The sequence below is a fragment of the Mauremys reevesii genome, linkage group 5 (genome assembly GCF_016161935.1).
Source record: "Mauremys reevesii isolate NIE-2019 linkage group 5, ASM1616193v1, whole genome shotgun sequence".
NCBI classification, from domain to species: Eukaryota; Metazoa; Chordata; order Testudines; family Geoemydidae; genus Mauremys; species Mauremys reevesii.
The window spans coordinates 127,842,074-127,852,507 of NC_052627.1; the positions used below are offsets into that span (position 1 = coordinate 127,842,074).

At 41.9% G+C, this 10,434-nt stretch overlaps 1 long non-coding RNA gene across 1 annotated transcript; it reads right to left on the reverse strand.

The window, feature by feature from the left end:
* Positions 1–501: 501 nt before the first annotated feature.
* LOC120405888 lies at positions 502–2,760 on the reverse strand. Its single transcript, XR_005598968.1, has 3 exons — positions 2,688–2,760; positions 2,287–2,420; positions 502–601 (listed from the first exon to the last, which is right to left on the reverse strand). It is a non-coding gene; the product is annotated as an uncharacterized LOC120405888 (long non-coding RNA).
* Positions 2,761–10,434: the final 7,674 nt, after the last annotated feature.

The window sequence follows — 10,434 nt, forward strand, 5'->3', positions numbered from 1 at the left end:
TGCACTGCACTGTTAAGCAAGAACACAGGATGAGATATTAAATCCTAATTTTTATCAAATATGCTGGCATAATGCTGACAATAATTCCCCCCTCCTTCTTTCTTGAGATTAAAAAGAAAGGACAATGCCATTAATGCTACTTTTATATTCCATGCCTGCAGTCGTGTTGCTGCAGAGAGAAGGATTATTAAAATAGTTATTCAAGCTGCCTATGAGTGCCACAAAACTGACAATTCTACAATTATTTATTTCTTTTTGCTAGTACTTCATTATACGTCCGAGGAAATAATGATATTTTCAATATCCTAGGGCCTGATCCCATGCAGTTTGGGCACCCTTGATTCTAACAGGAATATTCAAAGTTCCATTAGTTAGGACTTTTAAAAAGAAAAAAAAGGTGTAAAGCCTGTCATACTTCAAGGCATAATCCAACTACTAACTGAGTGGCATAAAGTATTTCCCATCTGAGCAGGCTGTTCCATAATTGCCAACTTGTGGGTTTCTCATTCCTTGCTCCAAAGCATGTGGTGGTGGCCATTGATGGAGACAGGATCCTGGACAAGCTGGACCGCAGGTCTGTGCCGATAACATGAGCTGCTACCTGTTGATTAGCAATCAGACACAATCTTACTGTCACACATATAGCTATTCTGATTATGACAGGCAGTTCATGTAACAGAGCCTACAGTTAATGTTGCCTGTCTCAATTGTAAAAGGTCATTTGGAATTGCTTCTAACTGGAGCTCGTCAGGAGCAGGAATTTTTGTTCTGCAGGACATTCTGACATTTAAAAAAAATCATTTGAATTATAATCAAAATTTCCCACAAAAAGAAAGGTTACTAAGTCTGTCTCCTTACCACAATTTGGGTCACTTCTCGATAGATTTTATTTAGACAACATACAAAATCAACACTTCACTTGGAAAACAATCCATGCAAACATATGGTGGGATGCTTTTTTTTTCTCTTTCAGATTTTACACAGAGTATGGAAGAGAGGGTGAGTACAAAAATTCAAGAGTTTCACCAATGATCAAACGCATGCATACATAGTATAGCATTTGTTGGGAGTGAGATCAAGCCCCAGGAGCCTGGTTCTGCTGTCAATTATAAAACTCCCATTGACTTCAGCAGCACCAGGATCAGTAATGGAGCCCTGGTCCTGATTGTAACCAATGGAACTGTAGCAATATAAATAATAGTTTCTCTACCAAGTAAGAACATGTATTGGGTTAATATCTTGTGCCAAATTCAGACCTAGAAAAAGGTTGTGTGACTTCCTTACAAGCTGATGTGTTGGATTCAACAGTGAAATAACTAGCAGTAGACTTCCAATGGAGTGGTATCTGCTTTTGTCCATTTGCCCCGACTCATGCAATGAGCTCTGCACCAGTGAATCCCTGCATCTGCATGGAGCTCCATTGACTTCACTGGGGCTGCTTGCAGGCACAGTGATTCCAGGAGTGGGTTCCTGAAGCCATGTGTAATGCCACTGAAGTTAATGGAGTTGCACCAGTGGTTAACAAGGCCCATAAATCTGGGCAGTGAGTCAACAAAGACTATGGTCTGTATCTCAATAATACAGTGTCACACTCTGAATGCCTTAAATACTATTCCTTTTCTACAAAGATCAAATCTGTTTAAGTCTCTGTGTTTTTATTTTGTGCACAATACTTAACAATAAATAAATTCTTAGTTTTATGTAATCTGAATTGGATCTGATGGCCTATTAGCACAAGCATAGTCTGTAGTGTTTCTTCTTCTTCTTCTTTGAAGAGAGAGTGAAAGGCAGTGGGAAAATGGGTGCTAACGGCAAAGTGCCTGGTCTGATAAAGAGAATATCCAGGCTCAGAAAGGACCAACCCCATAGAAATTGCCCAGGCAAAATAAAGGCTGAAGGATCACACAGCTGAGGGGCTCACAAATCAGTGATACTAAGGATTAAAAAAGCAGTGAACCTTCCACAGTGCAACAGTAGACTATCGGGTCAACCTTTGTCAATGCAGAAACAGCTACTTCAAGTAACCAAAGTACTGAAAGGAGGGAGGTATTTTCCCCTTCACAAGGAGACTATAAAGATAAATTCTTAAAAAATAAACTAGCAAACTACAGCACCTGAAGAACAAATAAAGCACCAATGCCAAATATGAGAGTGACACTGAAGATATTTACAAAAGCAGAGACATGCAATGAAAAAGAACTAAATCCATAAAGAAACACATATGAAATGTGATACAGTAGCAGCACAAGCAGCCCTTTCAAGAGCAACTCCATCCACTGTAATTACCTATTACTTCTTCTCTCTGCAGCGTAGCCATTATAGGAACTTTTCCCCCAACTTGCTTTTCTGGAAACTAGCTGCAGTCAGGCAGCTACAGCCTTAAATTATTTTTACTCATTTCCATTGTTGTTTGTTTATTCCTGAGGAGATGATATAGTCAGTGTCAGATGAAGCAAGTGAAAAATTCTTAGTATGTGGATTCTCTGTAGGAATCACTGCAGATCAAAGTAAGGGTGTCAAAGCTTGTTACTTGCTAACAAGGTGAGACCAAAAGCCATTTAAATAATTTGATTAAGAATGAAATTATATTATGACTATTTAGAGTCAGAATGAAAGAGGAAATGCTAGGTTTATGCCAGAATGATTATCATTTAGTTTATACTTTTATTTTCTAGTTTAGTAGATACCTTTTATCTCCTAGCTCTTTACCTCTCCACATACAGTCACCAAAACTGTATCCATGGAGGATGGTCTGACCAGATAAACAACTGGCACATAGCAGCAGCACTGCAAGAGAGAAAAGTTTAGTTAAGGCCATTGAGACAACCCCCCCGCCATTGACTTTTTGAAGGCTCCTGGGATTTTGAACTTCTAACTCAAGCATGTAGGATTTTTTTAATTGCTTCTGAAAGACCCTGTAGTGGGTCTACAAACCCTATGCTGACATGAGGCAGGGGATCCTCTCCTGTCTGCAGACAAACAGCTCAACCGCATCCACACACAGCTGCCAGTCATGGAGGCAGGCACTCACAGCTGTACACAATGGGAGAAACAAGGCCTACTATAAAGAAGACAGTTCCGCAAAGGACAGGGAAGCAGAAAGGCCTGGGACAGCAATGGGGAAACATGTGTGCTCTAGGTGGCCTTTCTGAGCACAGCTTAGCAATTAAGGAGGGGTAGCTTAGTGGTTTGAGCATTGGCTTACTAAACCCAGGGTTGTGAGTTCAATCCTCAAGGGGGCTACTTAAAGAGTTGGTGCAAAAATCAATACTTGGTCCTGTTAGTGAAGGCAGGGGGCTGGACTCAATGACCTTTCAAGGTCCATTCCAGAAAAAGGAGATAGGTATATCTCCAATTATTATTAAGGCACACTTTTAGTCTCAGCCCAAGATCAGAGTCAAAGAATTGTCCTGACAAGGGGCAAACTAAGGTATTGGCAGGGGCAGCAATGACCTCCCAAAGGACTACACCAGGAGTTGATGACGCACCTACGCTCAATAAACTGAAGAGAACTCAGTTTAACTGCCTCAAAAGCATGAAGTGCTGTAGTAACCCTACTGGAATATATCAGTGAGTCTAGGTAGTTCAGACCTGGGGCTTTAAATTCTTGAAAAGCACATGATTAACTTTATACAGATGAGTAGTCCCACTGAATCAATGAGGCTTCTCCCATGCATAAGAATTTGCAGGATTAAAGTGTAAGCCATGCTCTCTGCCTTCACGTTTATGGGCTCAGTTGGTAAGTTTTGTTGCTGATATGAAGCTTATCAGAAGTTTTCTGTGGTCTGGAGACAGTGTAGCAGACTTTGCAAAATTTCCATAACTTATTCGTTCTAGGTGGCCTGGAAGCATCACAAGAAAAAGCTTGCCCATGGTATTTTGCTACTTTTGCCCTGAACCAGTATGAGATGAGAAACTGGAGAAAAATGTAACTGATCATTTTTCAGACTTCAAAATGGTCCAATTTGAGTTGGGTTTCAGGGCTGGATGGTAGTTGCTGTTATCTCAGTTGTCTTCCCCATCTCTAGTGCTGTGGGTAGGAAATTTGTGAAAAATGAAATGGATGAAATTACTTTTACAAGACATAATTCAAAGGACAAACACAGTGATGCTCCAAGGGCCTGATCCAACACCCATGTATGTCAATGGAAGCCAATATAGTGATTTACAGAAGGATAAACAGGAATTAGCAACACTGATGATGGTTCTAACAATCTCTCTATGACTCTGTGGTCAAAAGGGATTGTCATGATCATCTAGTCTGACCTCCTGTACATTGCAGGCCACAGAATCTCGCCCATGCACTCTTGTAATAGATCCAAAACCTCTGGCTGAGTCACCAAAGTCCTCAAATCATGGTTTAAAGACTTCAAGTTACAGAGATTCCACAATTTACACTAGTTTGAACCTGCAAGTGACCTGTGCCCCATGCTGCAGAGGAAGGCGAAAAACCCCAGGGTCTCCACCAGCTGTGCTTGTTCCTTTAGACCAGGCTTTTAATGTAAAAAAAATAAATAAATAGAGACTACATTATGAAAAAAAGAGTAATTCAAATAGTAATAATGCTCAATAGTTATGTTGCACCTTGCCTGTTCAAAAATGCTGTGTGATTACTGTGACAAATTCTCATGGTGCCCATGTGAGCTAGCAAAGGATCCATTATCTCCATATTACCAGAGAAACTGAGGCACGGACGTGAAGTGACTCCCAAGGAGACAGTGAGTCAGACGTAGAGCCAAGATAAGAACTCAAGAGCACCAAACTCCCAGCTGTGCTCGTTCCTTTCGACCATGCTTCCTCAGCAGATCATTTCCAACATTCAAACTGAATTAGGACCAACATACTTTAGGCACAAAGCAATAATTTAATAGGAAGAAACAGCAGGTTGTCTCTATTTGAGAGACAGCGTATACCACATAGGCATAGTTAACAGGGTGATCTTGTTAATTTGCCACTTAGAGCTAATGGTCTCATTATCAGAGAAAAGGAAGTTATATAAACGAATGAAAAATGTCTAATATCTTAGCATTAATAGAACTGCTTGTCAAACAGTAGATTTAGCTCCCTCCACATCACTGGTGTTGCAATGACACCTGCTAGTGCAGACTCATCAGCTTTTAGATACATATACTATATATACAGACTGGTTCTATATGTGGTTTTTATGCTTACAATATTTTGAACTGGTCTCCTGAAACCGTGTGCTTGATTTAATGTGATTCTCCCAGTTTTGCAAATGTTTCTGAACAGATTCAGTAATTGCTCATTTATCATTTGACAAATTAATCTCTGTCTGTCCTTGGATGGATAAATAATGTCTAATCATGGCAATGTCATGTCAAATACAAGCCAGGAATATCTTTAAAAACTTTAGGAAAGTACAGTAATATTCTCTTAGATCTAGCAGGGTATGCTTATGAGGTAAGTCTCTGAGCTTTTTATGGTATGATTTAGCTCTTATGGAGCTTGGATACATTAGCCAGTATATCAAAGGGTATCTGGTATTATCTGTACCTAAACAAAACAAAAACTAAAAAACTATTAATGCCTTGGAAATATATAGGATCCTCTTCCCAGAGTCCTTATGGGAAAGTCTTATAGAATTTAATAGGGAAGAAAGCAATATAGTTCCATAGAAATTATTCTAAAATCTATAGAATTTAATAGAGGATAATTTCTATTCTGTAAATGTTTTCATCATCATATAGAATTCTATAGCATGGATCGGATTCTCTATTAAACTCTCTGGGATGGTGTCACGGGGTGTATGTTACCCATGCTAGCCCAGCAACCAAAGGGTTAATACAGGCATTGCCAGCCATTGCTGATTGGCAGTCTTAGAGAAGTTCGGAGGATAAAAGGGTTGGGAAGCTGAGAGGTGGAGTGGCTACCAGAGGAGTGAGCAGGCTGGAGGAAGGAGCTCCTGGCAGTAAGCTACAGAAGAGCCACCCAGTGATAACAGACCAGAAGGTGAAAAACTGACCGAGAGGCTGGAGAGCCTGCAGAGATCCAGGGGAAGGTAGGAAGGTGCTCAGGGCACTGTCAGAGTCAAAGAACCCTGATCCTGCTTATCTAGCTTGAGGGCCCTGAGCTGGAACCCAGTGGAGTGGGCAGAATCATAGAAGATTAGGGTTGGAAGAGACCTCAGGAGGTCATGTAGACCAACCCTCTGATCAAAGCAGGACCAACTAAATCACTCCAGCCAGGGCTTTGTCAAACCGGGCCTTAAAAACCTCTAAGGATGGAGATTCCACCACCTCTCTAGGTAACTCATTCCAGTGCTTCACCACTCTCCTAGTGAAATAATGTTTCCTAATATCCAACCTAGACCACCCCCACTGCAACTTGAGACCATCGCTCCTCGTTCTGTCATCTGCCACCACTGAGAACAGCCCAGCTCTGTCCTATTTGGAACCCCCCTTCAGGTAGTTGAAGGCTGCTATCAAATCCCCCTTCACTCTTCTCTTCTGCAGACTAAATAACCCCAGTTCCCTCAGCCTCTCCTCGTAAGTCAGGCTTGGATTCCCCTACCAACTCCCTGATGGATTTGGGAATGAAGAAAAAGTTTTCAGATGCCTGGGCACCAGAAATAGACTGAAAGCCCCACTACGCTATGTGAGCCCAGAGGTTGCTCCATGCTTGGCCAGAGGGGGTACCATTGCACTGACACAGCCTCACAGATGGTTTCCAATTAGTCTATGGAAAAGTTATCACTTACTATTAAATTCTGCAGGGCTTGTCTAGAAATCAAACAGCTATGAGGAAGCCAACTACTCCAAGTTAGGCATGGTGGTTTCCTGAGACTCTCCAGATTCCTTTTAACTCTTCATAGATGGCATGTTTTTTTCAACTACTGCATATCTTAGAGTGTTATTATTTGGATTCTGGTAGTGCCTAGAGGCTCCAAATGAGATTATGCCCCATTGTTTTAGGTTCTGTACAAACATGCAATAAAAAACATGCCCAGAAGAATTTACCATATAAATAGACAAGACAGACAAAGGCTGGGACAGAAATAGGCACAATCATGGTGAAGTGCCTTGCCCCGGCTCACACAGCACGTCGGTGGCATAGCTAGGGATAGAGCCAAGGTCTCCTCTCCCAGTCAAATAGCTCAAATAATTTGAGACAGTAGCTCAAACTACCTCCCTTAGAAGTGTTTATCCAACAATCAAAAAGTGTCAGCTCCTAATCTTTGGCAGTTTTAAGACAGTAATCACAATAGGTCAGAGTCATCCCTGGTGTTACATCATCGCTTTTCTCTATCTCTTCCCAGCCCCCTTCTCTCTGCTATTTCATGCCACATCCTTAAAACAATTCAAACACATTTCTTGAGTTCAACAAAATTGCAGGCTTTCCTGTTAAATGGTACGTATGGCCTGAAAATCACATTCCTGTGAAATGCTGCATAATTAAATTAATGAGCAAATAGTCCGACTTAATTGAAATATTTAATTAAAGTATTAGTCTGAGCTGAGGATATCCTTTTGCATATCCATGTAGATAGAGCTCTGTGTTGTAGGTAGGCATGTAATCAGCTCTACCATGTCTTGGAATCGGAACTGCTGCCAGATGCATGGCCCAAATGCCATTAAAGGCATTGATTCTGCAACCCTTACTCAAGGTGAATAGCATGACAGGTATTGCAGCCATTTGCAATGTCTTTGGAGAACATACTTTATGAAGTTTGACTTTCATGGATTATTTGGGCCTAGACTAGATGCTGTTCCATAGGGAAAGCATAACCATAGCTTCTCTAGGAACTGAAAATATCTAGGGTGATTATTACAGTCCTGGAGATTGTAAACACCTTGAGAGAAATACTAGGATGGTTTGAAAATACTGGTTTAGGGCAGTCACAGATGAGAGACAAGGGAGAAAGACAGATCTTGCGATATTAAGGCTGAGTTTGGGGAGAATTGGGGGTCTTCCTTTTGATTCAACAAACAGGATCTTGTGTCCTAGCGAGACCCCAACACTTGCTGCAAGGTTGGAAAGATTTAGGTTTACTAGGACCCATAAAGACTGATCTTTTGGCAGACTAGCTTGCTGGGAGTATCACAATGGATGGCAGGGGGAATGGTGCATCCTTAAAACACTGCTCAGAAGTGGGAGAGACATGGGTCTGTGCCCAACATAGGTGACATAAGGAAGTATTCAGAGTAGCAGCCGTGTTAGTCTGTATCAGCAAAAAGAATGAGGAGTACTTGTGGCACCTTGGACACTAACACATTTATTTGGGCATAAGCTAATTTTTCCCCTACTGTTACTCACACCTTCTTGTCAACTGCTGGAAATGGGCCTTCCTGATTATCACTACAAACGTTTTTTTTTCTCCTGCTGATAATAGCCCACCTTAATTGATTAGTCTCGTTATAGGTGGTATAGCAACACCCATTTTTTCATGTTCTCTGTGTATATATTTATCTTCCTACTGTATTTTCCACTGCACGCATCCGATGAAGTGGGTTTTAGCCCATGAAAGCTTATGCCCAAATAACTTTGTAGTCCCTAAGGTGCCGCAAGTACTCCTCGTTCTTTTTATAAGGAAGTATGACATTTTCAGAGACCACAGAGGGGAAAATAAAGGTACACTTACAATGAACATGTGACAAGTAGTACCTTATTCCAGAGATTCATAGATTTTTTTATTTATTTTTTTTAGGCCAGAAAGAAGCATTAGATCATCTACTTTGACTTCCTGTATACTATAGGCCTTGGAATTTCAAGCAGTTACTCGTGTATTAGGCCCAGTAACTTCCTTTTGGCCAAACCAGGGATCGGCAACCTTTGGCACGTGGCTCGCCAGGGTAAGCACCCTGGCGGGCCGGGCTGGTTTGTTTATCTGTCTTGTCTGCAGGTTCAGCTGATCCTGGGTCCCACTGGCTGCAGTTCGCAGCTCCAGGCCAATGGGGGCTGCGGGAAGCGGCGCAGGACAAAGGATGTGCTGGCCGCCGCTTCCCACTGCCCCCATTGGCCTGGAGCAGCGAACCGCGGCCAGTAGGAGCCGCGATTGGCTGAAGCAGCGGACGCGGCAGGTAAGCACACCGGCCTGGCCCACCAGGTTGCTTACCCTGGCAAGCTGCATGCCAAAGGTTGCCGATCCCTGGGCTAAACCATGTCTTCCAGAAAGACATGCAATCTTGATTATAAGACTTTGAGAGAGAATCTGTCACTTTCTTCAGCAGTTTGTTCCAAAGATCAAACACCACTGTTATAAAAAAGTGCCTTATTTCTAATTTGAATGTCTGTCTTTAACTTCCATCTATTAGTTCTTGTTTTGCCTTTCTCTGCTAGACTAAAGTGGCCTTTAATAGGTGCCCATCTCTCCATCCCCTCCCGAGACACTATCAAAATCACCCTTTTTTTGGAGGGGTGGGGGAATAAATTAAATGCATTGAGATTACTCTAAGATTAGACTCACTGGATCATTATGATTACTTGTATAGTAACCAACATGAGCAAAGGGTGGCAGAATCTGATATCACTTCAGACTGTCAGCAATTTTGCATTCTCAAGACGTTCAAAGGTTCTTGCTTCTCATTAGCTATTGAGCCTTATGGGTAGTGACTGTAGGCGTGTTTATGTGAACAATTAGTTTACAGCAAGCTGGGGTGTGACTCTAGCCTTCACTATGCTGCTGTGGACTATTTGTTGGGGTGCACACCACTGGCACTTATCAACAGTTCGTTAGAACACTTTGAGCTAGTCACGTTTCAAAGAGGATTAGATCAGAATGCCTAATGTAGTGTTCATGCATGTCACCAGGGTGTACCAGGACAGTTAATCTACGATAAACTAGGGCAGGTTTTCCACTGAGGTCTGGTATACATTACAGATTTAGGTTGATGCAAGGCATCTTACGTGAACCTAACTATGTAAGTGCTTACACTAAAATTTTGCTCCCACCGACGTAACTGCCCGGCTGTGTCAGCTTAATAACTCTACCTCCACAAGAGGTGGAAGGTCAATATTGATGTAGTTAACACAGTATAGACCATGTGTTGCTTACACAATCTTTTATTGTCTTTCAGAAGCCATCCCACAATGCCCCACACTGACAATACAATCCATACATGTGCCTCTGGTCAGGACACACACCACCAACACAAGGAACAAGCGTAGACATGCACAAGCAATGTAATTACTGCTGCGGCTGTATACTGATGTAAGTTAGGTCAACTTAATTTTGTAGTGTAGACATGCCCTAACTAAATGTTCGCATATACAAGTCCTGTTGAACTCTGGGACTTATCTCACAGTCATTTCTGCATGAATCCAGAACTAGAAAAGGTCCCATTCCCTTCCATCTACCACCTCCTCAAGAGCTCAATTCAGCTCAAAGCCATGGACCAAATTCTGCCCTCTATGATGTCACTCAACACATGTGTCACTTCTGTCAGAGCTGGCAAAAGAGCTTAGAATCCAGATTAC